The 16,441-nt window shown below is 45.9% G+C and overlaps 1 protein-coding gene across 3 annotated transcripts in view; it reads left to right on the top strand.

Annotated features, from left to right (window-relative positions):
* Window positions 1-6,834: 6,834 nt before the first annotated feature.
* Window positions 6,835-16,441, top strand: part of TBC1D1 (TBC1 domain family member 1) — a 217,699-nt gene continuing 208,092 nt past the window's right edge. Inside the window, exon 1 of one of the 3 annotated variants that reach the window (XM_008523029.2) lies at window positions 6,835-7,370. The gene's annotated coding sequence lies outside the window, so the exon portion shown is untranslated. The remainder of the gene's footprint in view (window positions 7,371-16,441) is intronic. The other 2 variants (XM_008523028.2, XM_070615168.1) reach the window with 2 other exon arrangements.

Genomic DNA, 16,441 nt, shown 5'->3' with positions numbered 1-16,441 from the left:
TAAGCTCCTAATTCAAGGACTCACGTTCCTTTCCCTTGAATAATAGGAGAACTTCATCTTAAAAACATTTTATATTTAGCAACAGGAAAACGAGAAGAGGGCCAAATGTCTCTAGCTCAGCTTTACTGTTAAAGGAAATTACTAAGTAATGAAGCAAGCTGCCACTATAATGGTGTTGCGCAATATTAATTACTATGCAATAGAAACAGGGATCCAAAGGAGACTGCCTTGAAGCATATTTCTTCAATATGCACCTCGATTCAGTCCAGTGGATGGTCCCTCAAGCTAAAGGGTCAGAGGGGCCCAGCAGAAGTACGGCCCTCCCACAGAACACCTTGCAACAAGGCAGGTCATCCCAAAAGCCAAGGAAATAACCAGACTCTCCTTATGTCTTCTTTAAAAACAACAACAACAAAACAACTCTGTACAATATCTCCCTCAAAATAGTAGTTTTAAAGAGCAGTCATAAGGTATAGAGGAAAAGAATTAGACTTGGAGGCAGAGCATCTGGGTTAAAATTCCAATTTCTCTCCCACAAGCTCTCTGCCTGAGGAAAACTCAAACTCTCTAAGCCTAAATCTCTTCATGTATATAATGAGGGAAAGGGGAAAATAACACCCACCCCTCAGGAACATGAGGAGGATTAAATAAGATGAGCCATGTCAATTACGGAGCACTATACACTTGCAGATAACATTCAAAATGCTGACGAACAAGAGCATTTGATGCAGTGTGGAGTTGGTGCCACATGCCAAGCAAGTGGATATGTTCTTTAGCTCGTATAAGTCTATTCATTCGTTCATTCACTCATTCATTCACGTCTGCCACATCCCAGAAATAATTGAAGGTGGCTTAAATGCACACAAGGCAACATAACAAGAAGTGAATAAGAAATCAGGACTACAGGAGGAGAAAGTAGATGAGGATGAATGAAGCCAGGAGTAAGGTAGATAACCAATGCTTGCTAGACTCTGGATTTTCTGAACCACTGAAAGTTTCCCAAACAGTGGCAGCTGACGGAACTGTGCTATCGTGTTCTTTTGCCGGGTAAAGATGTTAAAAACCAAAAATAAAAAGCCAACAAAAGCTCCTACCCTTGACTCTTACCACCATTTCATAAAAGAAAGACTTTCTTTTGTTAATACCTACAAAGTGGGAGGAATATGATCCCAGAATACAGAGTAGTATAGTTTAGTTTTGTAAAATTATACATTGCTATTCATATTTTGTCTTACATGGATGAAAACTGACACAAGCTGGCCATGGCTTAGGAAGGGCATTTGTGAATCAATGACTTGGTACACAAAATGACCTCGAGACCTGCTAAGCAGTGGATCCCAAATCTGACCATTGAGTCCATTAGTCAGTGCAAGGATGGAGAGATGACAAGTTGCTCAAGGAAAGAAAAGTTATTCCTGGTAGAGCCCTGAGAAACTTTTTCTTGAATTCTCCTTAAAAGGACATTGTGTAAGGTGTTAAACAATATCCGGACCGAATAGGGCATTTTAATAAAATGTATTCCCCCAATATGGGCAAATGAAATAATGTCAAAGTGTAATTTGATGAAAGAAATTGTTCTGGATACAGTCCAGGAGGACTGCTCTTCTGTTGGGCTGATCGGGTCCAGGAACTGATTTTCAGGGATCCATATTCTGGAGGACCAGTCGGACTGTATATCTTTCAGGCAGTTCTCCAAAATGATACTTTTCTAAACCAAACTTTTGACAAATATTGAGTTCTCAGTTGCTGCATGATTTTACAGCCCTTTTATGGTACTTCTGGAAGTCAGATCCTGTGTTGATGGTTAAACTAGGAGTCACATGCTTTAACATTCAGCTCACCTTGGGGGTAGGACTGACGTATCTCTTAGGGCAGTTGAGAAACCTGATGAGGGCACAAGACTAAATAGAGGGAAACCTAAAACTTTTCTAATCTAAAGGAGGTTCTATACAGACTTTCCATGAACTCCCCAATGTCATGTGTTACAAATTATTTTCATTCATTCATTCATTCCTTATTTATTGAATGCCCACTATGTACAGGCTCTACTCTATGCATTGGAGATACGGCAGTGAAAAAAACAGAAAGAATTCTCTTTCCTCATGGAGGTGGGGACAGAAACAGATACGAATAAGATATATGAGTAACTAATATTGTATATCAGAGGGCAATCAACACTATGGGGAAATATAAAGCAGGAAAGCGGAAAAGAAGAGAGAGAGAGAGGGAGAGAGAGAGAGAGAGAGAGAGAGAGAGAGAGAGAGAGTGTGTGTGTGTAGGTGGAGCAGTGGTTTCCATTTTCAAAAGATTGTCAGAGAAGGCCTGCTGGAGAAGGTGACATTTAAACAAAGACCTGAAGAAGGTGAAGTAGAGGGCAATGAGGAATCTGAGGTAAGAGCACATCTGGCAGAGGGAAGTGTGAGTGCCAAGGCCCTGGGCCAGGAGTGTGCCTCACCAGTTTGAGTAACAACAAGGCCAGTGTGGCTGGAGCCGAGTGATCTAAGACTGTTGGCAGGAGATGGAGCACAGAGGTAGTGGTGTGGAGGCGGGGAAGGAGGTAGACCCATAGGGATCCATAAACCACTATAAGGACTGTGACTCTACTCTGGGAAACCTGGGAAGGCATGGGAGGGTTCTAAGTAGACCAGCAACACGGCCCCACTAGTATTTTAACAGATTCACTTGGCTGCTGTAGTGAGAGTAGACTGCATGGAGGCGAGGGCAAAAGCAGGGAGACCCGCCGGCCGGCTACTGCATTTTCTAAGTGAGACCACACATCATGCACCAGCAACGTCATAACGGCATTTGGGATAAAATGAAGTGGGGGTTTTGCAGTGTTGCAAGCTTAGTCATTTTCCCAGTCTGGGTAAAAATCCCTGAAATCCCCAACTCTGACAATTTACAAAGAAATTCTCAGAGACCTTAGACAAATTTAGATATCATAACAAAGAGTGGCGTGCTAGCACTGGCTCAGCTCTGTGCTTAATGCCCGAACCCACAGAGTCAGCTCAGGTGGGAGGTGGGAACCCGAAGTAAAGGCTGGATACCGTCATAGAGCGGCGTGGAACAGTCGCCTGTGTAGAGCAATGATTTAACAAATAGGAGAGGGAGCTGAAAAAGGAAGTGGAACCAGTGCCCAGAGTTTTATCTACTTTGTCCATAAAAGGAGATGAGACACTTCACAGAAGCCTACTCTGGGGCTCGACAGGACAGTCCGCTTGTTCTCACAGCGCGTGGATTTACGTTGTCTTACCCCTTGTAAGCACCAGTTCTCCCATGCAATAAAACTTTTGTTTAAATTGCTGAAATTCCAAAATCTACATTGGTTATCTGCTCGTTTTATTTTTTTACTCTGCTACGTTTTATCATTCTTATGCCTTTCAGAAAGCAAGTTAAGGCCCTAAGTATTGTAGGCAAGTCAATGTAACATACTCTCTGAACTTGACTTTAATCCATTTTCTTGTCATGAAGGTATTTCTTACAGCTAATTAAGATACTTGGGCATGACTTAACACACTGTTTAGATGCCGATAGTTACGCTTTGGGTTGGCAGGATTGGCAATTACCCAATTTGATGCCTCCTCCCATGCTTGAGGCAGATGGTGTCTCTCCATTTTGCACCCCTTCCCACTGAGCTTGGATATGACTCAGAAACCTTCTCCACCTAGGGCTCCAGAAAGTCACCACCAGTCTGTGGCAGCAAGCATACTCAGTGAACCACTGTGCCATCCTGGGGTTCTATAGTCACAGCGGTGTTTGGTCCCATTCCCTACTTAGTTTTGTTATTGGTGACTTAAAGAACTACCAACAGAACACCTTCCTGGGCTCCCAGGGAGCCCATCTCTGTTGCCATCACCAATGCCCTGGTGCCCCAGCCTCCGCCATGGTGGCGTACCAGCCCTGCTGGGAGTCACATATCTGCACAAGGGGAAAGAGCTACTTTCTTCCTAGAGTGATGGCACTTGCAGTTAAAAGCTGGGTGGTTAGCTCTTACCTTTACCTTTCTGCTCTGCACTAGGACAACACGGATGTCCCCTCCTGTCTGACAGTCTGCATCCTGCCATCCCCGGTATCACCATCAGTCTCAAAGTCCTCTTTACTTTTTCCTCCAGAGCTCCTAGGAATGAGTGCAAATGAGGTTGATGACAGGCTATCCTCTACTCTCTGAGATAATGCTTTACAGAAAAAAAAAAAATCAAAAATCCTTATCACATATTGTAAAGGGAGTTCTGTTTCTAGGAAGCTAAAAGTATTATAAAATCTCTCACTATCCTTCCTAGGGCATTAACTGACCATGGGAACCTGAAAGGTGATGCAGAAATCACTGCTGCTCACAAGGCCACAGACCTTCCCTAACCCAGGTTAGGGGTCAGGGCAAATGATCATTCCTCACTAAGTTGTAAATCTCTGAGCTGGAACTTGCTAGATCTCAGCAGGGGGCGGGAGGGAGGTTTCCCCACCACTACACCGTTTGAGAGGCAGGGGACCTAGGCCTACCTCTGCCCCCAACCCTCCCACTTTCGACCTCTGTGACCTGATTAGCACCCCAGCTGGCTGCCTGTCTGTACCTAAGCTTTCCTGCTCTCTGAGACTGGGGGCGTGGGTGGAGTGGGGGTAGAGGGGGTTAGTGAGGAAAAGAAAAGGGAGTGGAGTGGCAGGATGGGAGGGGTTCTGGCCAGAATATTCTATAAGCAGAGAATAGCCTTGGCCTGACTCCTTCTCCCAGGGGCAGGGGATGGCAGGCAGGGATGATAGATAATAGTTTCAACCACCATCTGGCAGGTCATATATGAAAGGCGGTTTTGGAGTGTCAGTGAAACGGACAACAGTGTACCTGTCTTGACATCTTAGCACTCTGAAGGTAAGTGGGAACAGCAGGCTGCTGCAAAGAAAGAATGAGAACTGTATGACTGAGTTGGAGATAAAGATGTGAAATAATTATGGTGTGATCCAAGAGACAACAATATGGCTTAACTGGTTTGCCTGGTCTTGTAACCTAATGAAGAACGATTTCCATAACCCAATAAACATTCTAATCACTAGAGTATTTCTGTCTGTATGTATTCCTCACCTCTTTTTAAAAAAGATTTGAGGCTAAGTTCATAAATAACTGTGCTATAATAAACAGTGAGCTAAGTGCTCAAGACAGCAACACAGTGGCCAGAGAGAAAGTGGTTTATAAGGGGCTTTGGATCTTGCGGGTCCCAGCACCAACTAGCTCTGTGGCCTCCAAGAGGCATTAACCTCTTAGTTTCCTCATTAGTCAAGTGGATTTAATCATCTCTGTCCTGTAGAATTTTTGTGAGGATTAGAGACAACATAGGTAAAGTACCTTCCACAATGACCCAAATAGACTAACCCTTCAAAGAATAATAGCTACCGCTATTATGAGAATTTTAAATCACGCTGTGGATAAAACTTATGTGTCCCACTTAAATATACCTTCCCTGGATGTGAGCATCCAGGAGAAATGGAATCAGGGAATCCCATAAGGAAGTCCTAATCAAAAAGTCTCCAAGAACCTGGGTCAGCCTCTAGGAATACTCTTTTGGGGTGGGGCGGGGGGACCTGGGTCCTCCATCTGCCTCCTGAGCCATAGCAATAGCTGCTGCCATGAGCCGAGGTCCATATATGTGCCACTGTGCTCAGCACTTTACATACACTTTCCCATTTTATCCTCACAATGGTCCTGTAGAGTGTGAACTGGTCCCATTTTACAGGTAAGAGAATGGACACCAGAGGTGCAGCAGCTTGCCTAAGCCACACCAGTGGTGGAGTTGAGATGTGCACAATCCTGCAGTCCAAACTCTCAGCCACTTCCCCAAAGTCAGCCTCCTGCTACACTAAGCCAAAGATCCCAAAAGATGACGCCTGGGCTTCTCCACCGCAGCCCCCTTCTGCTGCCCCACGGCCATCTCCCTCTTCTTCCTGCTCTCCCTTCCCTGCTTCCTCATCTCTGGAGACGGTGCCAAGCCCCTCACCTTCCTCAGATCCCTCCCCCCACCACGGGAGTGAAATTGCTCCTATCTACCTGGTGGGACAGGTGTTTGGGAGGTTTGTCTGTGTCCTGCAGACTGCCACCCCCCAATCCCAGGAGCCGGCTCTCTCAGCCATCTTGCATTTCCCTCGTGTCTCTTCTTACACTTTCCCAGGTTGCTGGGAACTTCCCCTAAAGTGACTCAAGGTTAGGCACACCGAGGCAAGGGGGGGGGGGAGGGGGGCGGGGGGAGTGCACGCGCGCGCGCTCAAGCGCTGGACCAGCGAAGAGGGAAAAAGCGCCCAAGCCAGTCCCTGCGTCACCCCCGCAGTTGTTCAGAAATGGGGCTTACCGGTGTTACTGTATTAAACATGGGGCGGGGGTGACACTTTAACCTTCGCTGTTTCCCTGAGTCCCTGATTTTCCTGCCATAGGATGTCCGTGCCTCAGTTCCCTCCCTGCTGTTATCCCACCCTAGGACAGGAAGCAGCAGTGATGCGAGGGAGAGCCAGGTGGCTTGGTTGCCTTCCTGTGATCTGGGCAGTTTTCACTACGTCCCTTTCAGCGGGAGAAGGCGAGAGTCCACATGAGGGGGGAGCGAAGAGCGGGCGGGTAGTGCCACCTGCTGAGAGCCCCGCTGGCCGAGAGAGCGGCAGGCAGTGCCACCTGCTATAAATAGGCCGCCGAGGACAGGGCGTGCGACCGCACATCCCACCGCGAGGGCCTTAATCACGCGCGGGGCCCCGCGTCCCCGGAGCCCCAGGCGTACAGCGGGCCAGGAGCCTGCGCTAGGGCTGGATGGGGCGGTGCCCCGGACCTCCTCCCCCAGGCGGGGGCTGGAGCCCCCGGGGCGGGCCGAGGATGGACCGCCCGGGAGGGGAGAGGCGGGGAGGGGAGGGAGGCCGCGGCTGACCCGCACTGCAGCAGCTGTTGCCCGCGTGTGACTCGCCTGTCCCGGCTGTGCCGCTGGGGCAAAGTCACATGGCGCGGTGGGGAGGGGGGGGGCATCGTGTCCCCCTCTTAGGTCCCTGGTGATTGAGTCGGGAGATCCCGGCTTCTGCCCTCCCCTCGCCTCCCCCGCGTTCGCCCAGCCGGGGAGGAGGAAACGCGAGCCGCGCGCAGACACCTCCTCCTCCTCTGCCGCCACCGCCGCCGTCGTCCCCGCGCCACGGTGCCTGTTGCTGCCGCCGCCGCGGGACCCGCCGGGTCCTCAGCCGGGTGGAGAAGAGGCGGGAGCCGAGCCAAGGGGAACCCTTCCCCGCCCCCCCGCGGCGGGAAGAGCGCAGTGAGCCGGGCACGATGGACGCCCCGCCCGCCCGGGCGGTCTCCAGGCTGCCCCTGAGCACCTGCGCCCCCCGGCCCGGCCCAGGGCTCTGAGCGCTCCGCGGCACAGGTAGGCGCCCTCTGAGGCTTCGCCCTCTCCACCTCGGGGGTTCCTGCCGGTGCATCCCGGGCGCCCCTCTTCCGCAGCACGCCCCTGCGCTCCCGGGCCCGCGGAGAAGCCGGAATCCGGCCGCCCAGGGGCGTTTCTGCCTTCGTCGCCGCGTAGGGGGCCCTCGGGGGAGGAAGTGCATTGCTACCTGGTTGCCTCCTACTTGGACGAAAGCGAAACCTTCAAGTTTGTAGCGACCCAGGAGCTCCGACAGGCACCCTCCCTCTGCCTCCCTCTACTCCTGCTCCTTCGTCCTTGCATCTCCCCGCTCCAGCCAAATAGCTCCAGGGCTAAAGAGTAAGGCAAGGAGATTGGAAGGAGGGCGGTCAGATGGAGCCCGTGCCACCTTCTAAAAGTTCAGGATACTTTGCAGTAGTAACTTAGGCAGTTCCACCAGTGCGCGCAACATTTCTTTCTATGGGCACATCCTGTACCAGTCATTTTGAAACCCTGCATAATTGTTTCTAGCAGCTTCCTGACCGTTCTATGATTATGGGACCCCTCAAACTTCGCCACACGTTGTTGGGTGTTTTTGTTTTTGTTTTTTTTTAAAGAGGTGTCATTTTCTTTGAAATCCATCTAGAGGCGCCTTAACCTGTTGTGATTTTATTTAAAATGGCTTATTCTCTTGGAGTTGCTTAAAAAGGAGAAGAAATTAAAAGTAATGATTGTTCCTTCCGCCAAACACTTTAATTTGCCGAGTGCCCGACAGTAATGAATAGGTATTCACTTCGTATAGAGCTCTCATTCTTCCTGTTAGATGATCGGATGGTTTCATTTATTAATATAATCAGACTTTGTAAGAGCATTTAAAAGTGACCCGGTTTAAATGGGTCACACCCAAGAAACTCAGCTCTCTCTGCAAGTCCAAACTTCTTAACATTTTGCACTGTGTTTAAACTGAACTGCAGAGGCCCTGATAAAAAAACCCTTCTTTAGGAAAGCAGAAATTCATTCTTCTCCCCAGATTCCAGATTGGATTGATAGGAGTTGGAGAATGGCCCCCTCTGGGTTTTGTTGTGTTTGGGGAGCTTGCTCTGTGTGGGAGGGATTCGGGTGGAAGAATGAATGGAGAGCTGCTCCAGGAGGCTGGGAATCCACCTAGCAGAACAAACTCTTGGTGTTTCTAAACACTTCATGTTCAATTGCTCCCTTGGGTCAGGGATCCCAGAATCAGGCGAGTTCTGCACCTTTTCCTAGAGTTAAGATGGCTTCTCATGGTTGGGAGGAGGTGTGCCTCATGATCAGCTCCTTCCTGGGAACCCAGAAGGCTGTCCTAAGGAATAAGGACCTTAGATGAAACAGTTTGTATAAAAAATGATTCGTTGCTTTGGTCAACAGGTGCAGGTGTTTTACAGCTGTTGGCAATGGAATGCTACCACATCCTCAAATCTACCTGTTTCTTCTTTTTTTCTACCCAGTATTAGGAAAATAAGACCATAAAAATGCTTTCTCTCCAGATTTATCTGTAAGTAACCTTTGGACATCACGTGTGCTGCTAGATGGTGGGCACAGCTGTGAGTTAAAAGACACCATGTGAAATGTTTAGGGACATTTTCTGAAGTGAACACATGTGGAGTATCCCGAGACTATTAATTGAGTATAAGGAGATAGAAAAGAGACTAAGCCTGACTCAAAGGGATAAATAAAATAATCAGGTGATAATTAAAATAAATGCCTTTATGTGGATTTGCCTAGCTGTTTGCAAACTAGGAAAACGGGGAAATTTGATGTTGTTATACATTTTTAGCATCAAAGAAAAGTTTTGCAAATGGGACTCCCTGCCATAGTCAACTGTTATCTTTCCCACTGAGCCTGGGGATTTCCCCTTTCACGATGAGAACTTTTCTGTTGGATGTTGACCTTTTATCCCATAAGATATTGTTTGTCCTGGTACCAGAGGGTGTGAGGAAGAAATGGGCAATGCTGAAGAAATGCAGCTTGCCCCTTCTCCCTTATTATCTGTCTAGTGACAATTTCAGTCCCCCACTTCCCTAGAAGGCAGCCTTCACCAGAAAGGCTGCAATAGCAATCAGATGTGCCCATCTGTGGAGCCAGGTGTGGGAAGGCAGCTCCTTTCATGCCCAGATCTTCTAGAATCTTCTAGGAGGTACCACTTACAAGCAGCAGTTAGTGCTGCACCAAGCAACGTGGTACTTACCTGTTCCCCATTTACACCCGCATCTCCAGTCATTTGGTGGCTGGAGTAGGGATGCCTGCTTGAGAGGATGCTGTCTTTGAATGTGCTTTTAATTTTATCTCACAAAGTGACAACTCCCTCAGGCCCCTTCTACTCCCTTCACAGCATTTCTCTGAAGGTCCTTGGTCTCTACTCTTCAGATTCCCCAGGTGACCTAAGACATATCAGCCCATTTGAGGGCTTCAGTCTGTTTATGTTTGGGGGCCTTGTTGCTTGACCCTTTTCCCTGTCTACTGTGCTGTCCTTCTCAAGTTTAATGTCCATGTTGGTCCTAATACGTGGTATGTTTCTCAGCCCTTTTCTTTTCTTGGTCATTAAAACTTGGAGAAGTAGAGGGGGCTGGCCCCGTGGCCTAGTGGTTAATTTCCATCCTCTCCGTGTCAGCGGCCTGGGTTTGGTTGCCTGGGCGCAGACCTATGCCACTCCTTGTCGGCCATGCTGTGGTGGCAACCCACATACCAAAAAAAAAAAAATAGAGGAACATTGGCACAGATGTTAGCCTCAGGGCAAATCTTCCTCAAGCAAAAAGAGGGAAAAACTTGGAGAAGCAGAATCTGTTCCTGAAAATGACTGCGAGTCCACTCAGCAGACAGGGAATGTTGAGTTTGTGTCCCCTGGTGATGGCAAAGGATTTAGGTTTGCAGGGCAGAACTGTTACCTTACAATTGCCTTTGCCGATTTTTATCTTCACTTCTTCCTTTCTAACAAAACATTTTTTAAACTAGATTCTTCACAAAAGACATGAAGGTTTCCATTTTCAAGGTTTTTGACATTTTCAAGCCGATATTTTCATTTTATAGGTTCTTAGATTTAAAGGGAATGTGTCCCTTTGCAGGTTTCGAATGTTTAGAAAACAGATGTGTCATATTTGGGCCATGTGAAATAATCTTGACCCAGGTTTCAGCGGAGCTGTGCAGAAGGTGGGAAATATGTTTTAGCACCAACAAAGGGGCATTTAATTTTGAGTGTGCCTGCTTCCTTTGTGACAAGCAGCAGCTACTTTTCTCTTAAAAAGGGAATACACTTATTTAGCAACACATTATTTATGATCAACGAATCTAAACTTCCAAAGTAGGTAAGCACTTGTGGGTTAGTTGTCACACTTAATGAATTGATGCATGTGAAGTCCTTAGTGCCTAAAACATACTGAGCCCTCAATAAAGATTACCTATTTCTTTATTATATTTATTTTATACTTTGAGAGTATAACTTTGACATTAGATTTGGATTACTGAGGCCAAGCAACATTTGGGTAGAAAAACAACCCAGCTAATCCACCAGAAAGATATTTTAGATTTACTCCCTTCTAGAGATATTCTTATATCACAAAGAATAGAAATTTGGGCATAAGACAGGTCTAGATTCAAATTCTGCCTTCACCACCAGGGGACCCTTAATGTAAAATGGGGATGATAAAACATACTTCTCAGAGCTGTAAGAATACAGAAGATCGTATATGTCCAAGGAGACATAGTTGGCCAACAGAATTCCTCTAGCAAAGTAGTTAAGGGCAAGCACCAAGTCTGGAACAGAGGACCTGGGTTCAAAACCTGGTTCTGCCACTTTGCTACTGGTATGACCTTGGGCAAGTGACTTCACTTCTCTGTGCCAGCAACTTCCTTCTCATCTCTCATCTTTAAATTGGAGCTGATAATGATAATAATCCATCATAGTCCTTATTCAGATAACATAATAATTGTCCTCATTGTCCAGGGCTGTTGTGAGAGCTGAATTAGTTCACAGATGCATAGTAAGTGCTATTCTGTGTTAATAATAATTATTATTACTTTTAGGAGAATGACCTAAAGCAGCTGTGCAGGAGGGAGAGTTACATGTAATCTCGGAAGGCCTGCCAGGACCCCCACCCTCACCCCTTTATCCTGTGCAATAAAGTAGAAGAGAATACAAGAAGTGACAGTGGCATTCTAAAGCACTAGCCTTGAATTGGCTCTGATTTATATAGGAAGGAAATCGTTCAAAACATTGTTACTTTATGTGTTAAGTTAGAGAGGCGCCCGCAGTACTGGAGCATCCTTGATGATGAAAAGATTAGAAACACTGGCTCCAGGTGCTCCATGTGACGGTGAAATAGCCTGCTGCTCCAAAGATCTCTGGAACCTGCGGGCAATTCCTGGCTGAGCAGCACATTGCTCTGATTGGGTGGGCTTCTGTGGAGGACGTGAACATATAGTTTAGCCAAGCCAGAGCTCTTACTGCGTGAGATTAGAGTGTTCAGGTGGCAGAATAATTCTGTTCTACTGCATGCCCACTCTCTCTGGGCTAAAGAACAGAAAAATTAAACCATCGATTCTCAAAGGGAAGTGAATGGCCACCTGGGGGGGTGGGGTCCCTGACAGCTAATCAATATTGGCTGGTTCCTAACCTGGTCTGGAGCTAGAAGCTTCCCACACCCCTCCCTTTATCTTTCTTTTTTTCCCTTCTCCTCTCCCACCAGCACTCTGAGGAGATAAGGGCTGAACCCGCCACAGCTGTGGTCTTGTTACCTGCTGGAAATTCCCCATCCTACTCCCCATGGTTTGCTGGGAGGGAGTGGAGGGGGGCTGGGAAGAGAGGGGGTTCCCGATGGCAGCCTGCTAACTACCGCCATCACTCCTCCTGCTTCCTGATCAATAAACGCCATCCTTTCTTCATGTACCTCCCCCACGTTTATATTCTTGACAGGAAGATGAGAGCAGCTTTCCATTCCCCCACAATGTCAGGGACATTTGGTATTATACATTATGAATATGAGATTCACCAGATTTTAGAGACAGAAGAGAACTTGGGGATGATCTTGTTCCATCCTCTTATAAGAATAAACTTGAGATTTGGAGAAGTTAAGTATCTCACTTTCTCAGCTTCACACTTGACAATGTTTTCATGAGGAAACTGAGGGTCTTTGCAGCACTGGGATGGGCGTCAGGGACTTAGATTGTCCTAATTCTGTCACCAAACTTGGACAAGCCACTTAACTTCTCCAGAACCCAGTTTCTTCACTTCAAATATGAGGGAAATTTCTAAATGGTTTAAAAGGAACTTTCTAGTTTTAAAATTTTATGATTCTATGTGCATGCTTCCAGGGATGTTTAGCATAGCAGGACTCACTAACAAGGCTTTGAAACTGTTCTAATAAGAGGATCTTTGTGTTTTGGGTACCTACCATGTTTATGAACTGTGGTAGGTAGGAGTTGTTTAGAGTACAGACACTCTCTGTAAGGGATAGGCCTGCTCACAGATGGCACTGCTAGCAAGAATGTAACTAGCTCACTGGAATAACAGATCAGAGTGTTTCTTACTGAGGGTATGAGGTACAAGAGGCCTCTTGGAATAGGTGGTTCTACCTGGGGCTTAAAAGATGGTCAGAGGTTGCATGCAAATGATGTGGACTTAGATGGCTTACAAAATAAACTAATGGTTTGTTAGTATTATTTGAATAGTTCATCTGTTTCATGGAACTTTTTATTGGCAAGTAATGTAGTTACTCACCTAGCTTGAGTTACCATGAACCTTATATCAGCAGAATCTGAATTGCTTATAAATAATTATGGCTATGTCTGAGGTAGAACTTATTATTTGATAGTTTATAAACAGTGTTAAGCTCCCATCTACTTTTTACAGAGAAACTACGAATGTGCCCCAGCTGGTTGAAAAGTGAAAACTTCAGACATTCAAATAGTTTTGTCAGTGAAATATCAGAACTAATTTGATGACTGATTACTTACCAAATGATTTAAATGACTAAATTGTGTCACTTTTTTGCACTATGTATATATTCTCTTACAAGAACAGTGAAAGTAATTCTACTATGCTAATTGCCACCATATTCACAACTGTCTCGTCTACACTAATGGAGAGGTCTCAGTCCTATTCTTTGTAATAATTCTAGTACTTCTTTAAGCATGTCTTGGGATTAGCAGCTGTCAACAGTTAGAACTTGAAACAGATTCAGTTACAGGAGTGGAAGTTGAGCCAGACATTTAATGCCACTTTCACCGTTAGGTCAGAGAGAGAAAAAAGGAGAGAGAGAGAGAGAGAGAGAGACCATTATTTATGGGGTTGTAGGACTTCAAGTCTGTTTTCATCATCAAGGGAAGCTGTACTTTAAAGGAAGAGACAAGGGAATACACTTTCATGGAATATGTTGGAGCTCTAAATAAAGTATGGGTTTATTTCTGAACTTTTGAACATTTGCAATAAAAAAATTAGCCCTGAACTATGTTCAAATTATCAAAATTCACTTTTGGCATATATGTCATGCAGAAAAACAGGGAGTAAAAAGAACAGCCTTCCATTCTATTCCAGAAAAGGTTTAGAATTTCAGTACTAGTTTGAGAAATCTCAACCCTTAGGAGTTCAAGCAGCTTATAGTCTTGTTGAGGGAGACCTATTCAAACTCTTGAAATAAATGTGGTGGTTAGATACAAAGTGCAGAAACCTGTGGTGATGGATGCCCTCGATCACCTTGCCAAAAAGAGGTGGCAGTTGCTTGAGCTATGACTTAAATACAAGTTGGAATTAGGTTAGAGGATGAGAGTAGGGTCCCTGGGAGATGATTCTCCATGGGTCCCTCGTGTTTCTACACATTTTGTGAACAGAGGCACTAAGTGCCTTTGTTCTGCACTACATTTTCAGTCTTTTTTTAAAGTAGCAAATAGCCATGGAAGGAGGAATAGCATCTCCCTCTGCAGAGAAGGGCAGACGTGCTTACTACCCATTACAGAATATTTGGGCTCCCAGAGCTCAGGTGCCTCTCCTGTAACCCAGTGAGGATACAGAGGTCGCTCAGCCTGTGGGAATTGGAAGTCAGGGAACTGACACAAATGCTGACTCTCTGGCTACTGCTATTGCTCTGAGTAATACATTGTCCTCTGTCTCAGCCACAGGAGTCTCATGCCTTCGGCCAGCAGGCTAACTTGTTAGCTTGCAAGTAGGGTAAAATCTCAGACCATTAACAGTTTGTGATAGGTATTATGTTCCTGGGAGAGAGCAACAGGATGCACTGTGGCACAGATGCGTGAGAAATCACATCTCCTATGGGAACCATAACTAGTTTTCTATCTTCAGAGCCCAAAGGTGCATGAAGGAAGGCATTTCAGAGAATATGAAGTTGGACAGTTAGCAGGACCAGATTCTGATGAGACCTTATGTACCATGTAGAACACTTTATGGGGGCAGTTATTAAGGAATTTTTAGTAGAGGAGTGACATGATGAATTTTGTGCATTGGTTAAATTACTCTAGGAAATAATACGTGAAGGATAAATTGGAGATTGGGCATCTTTTCTCCAGTTGAGAAAAGATAAGCTATATTTAGATATAGAGTTGGTTTAGAAGTAGTGATAGGATAAAGAAGAATCTGAATGACTTATTTTAGTTTGTTCAGGCTGCTATAACAGAATACCATGGACTGGTTGGTTTATAAACAACAGAAATTTATTTCTTACAGTTCTGGAGGCTGGATGTCCAAGATCAAGATGCTGGCAGATTCAGTGTCTGGTGATGGGCTGCTTCCTGATTCATAGACTGCCATCTTTTGCCTGTGTCCTCACGTGGTGGAAGGGGCAAGGGAGCTCTCTATATCTCTTTTATAAGGGCACTGATTCCATTCGTGAGGGCTCCACTCTCATGACCTGATCGCTTCCCAAAGGCCCGACCTCCAAATACCACCACAATGGGGTTTGGTTTCAACATATGAGTTTGGCGAGGACACAAACATTTAGACTATAGCAATGACTCCTTGGCTTTTAACTTGGCCAAAAAAACAGTGATGCTGTTCCCAGAGATACAGCTTATAGGAAGGAAGACAAGCTCTGGGAAGAGGGTAGGTGAGACTGAGTTAGTTTTAAAATAACTAAATTGAGACTGAGGTGCCTCTAGGCTATCCAGGTGGAAATATGTAATGGCCTGCACTGATCTGGTACTCAGGAAGGAGGGGGCTTCAGTGGGAGACAAACACTTGGGAATCATCAGGGTATGTGTGGTAGATGTGTTCTTATGCAGCACTCAAGAGGATGGGTTGAGAATAAGGAGCAAACTCTTCCGCATCACCTGTGACGAGCAACTCAGGGTGTCCAGGCCTCAATTTCCCAGGTCATAAATATGGCAGTAATCGTAGGCTCTGAGACTAAGGTTAGAGATGAAGGTCGTTGTGAAGATGAAATGAGATAACACATGCAAAGTATCTGGCTTTCCATAAAAGTAAGCTGTTAGCAGCAGCGGCGGCAGTGTTAGTTAGCAGCGGTTAGGAGTGTGGTTGTTGACACGAAGAGATTAGGTGAGATTGTCCAAAGAAAGCAGGTGGAATGAGAGGAGAGGATGAAGTCTAGCAGGGAAGAAAGCCATCTAAGGACCTGAAAAAAAGCAACCAGAGAGGTAAGATGAGAACCAGAAGAGTTTCTCAAGTAGGAAGGAGCAGTCAACGTTGAGAAATTCATCAGAGAGGAGACGGCAGTAAAGGACTAAAAAGCCCCCTTTGGATTTCCCAACCAGAGGATGTGGGCAACCTTAACGGGAGCAATTTCAGTGGTTCTTCAGTACTTCTAGACACAATCCAGATTGTGGATGGGCAGTAGGAATTGGAGATAGTCTAGACTTTACCTGAAGAAATTTGTGTAGGGAAGAAAAGTTATGACTGGCAGAGGTTTGAGGTCAAGGGAAAATATCTTTTTTTTTCAGGATGGGAGAGACTTCATTCAGTCTTTTAAAATATTTTTTGAGCCTGTTCTGGGTTGGGCTCTGTGCCAGGCACCAGTGATACAATAGTGAATCAGACAGATGTGATACCTGCCTTAATGGAGTTTCTCCTCAGCGTGTGTATATATGCTCAGGGAATA

The sequence above is a fragment of the Equus przewalskii genome, chromosome 3 (genome assembly GCF_037783145.1).
Source record: "Equus przewalskii isolate Varuska chromosome 3, EquPr2, whole genome shotgun sequence".
Classification (NCBI taxonomy): Eukaryota; Metazoa; Chordata; class Mammalia; order Perissodactyla; family Equidae; genus Equus; species Equus przewalskii.
This window is presented reverse-complemented; position numbering and strand designations above follow the sequence as displayed.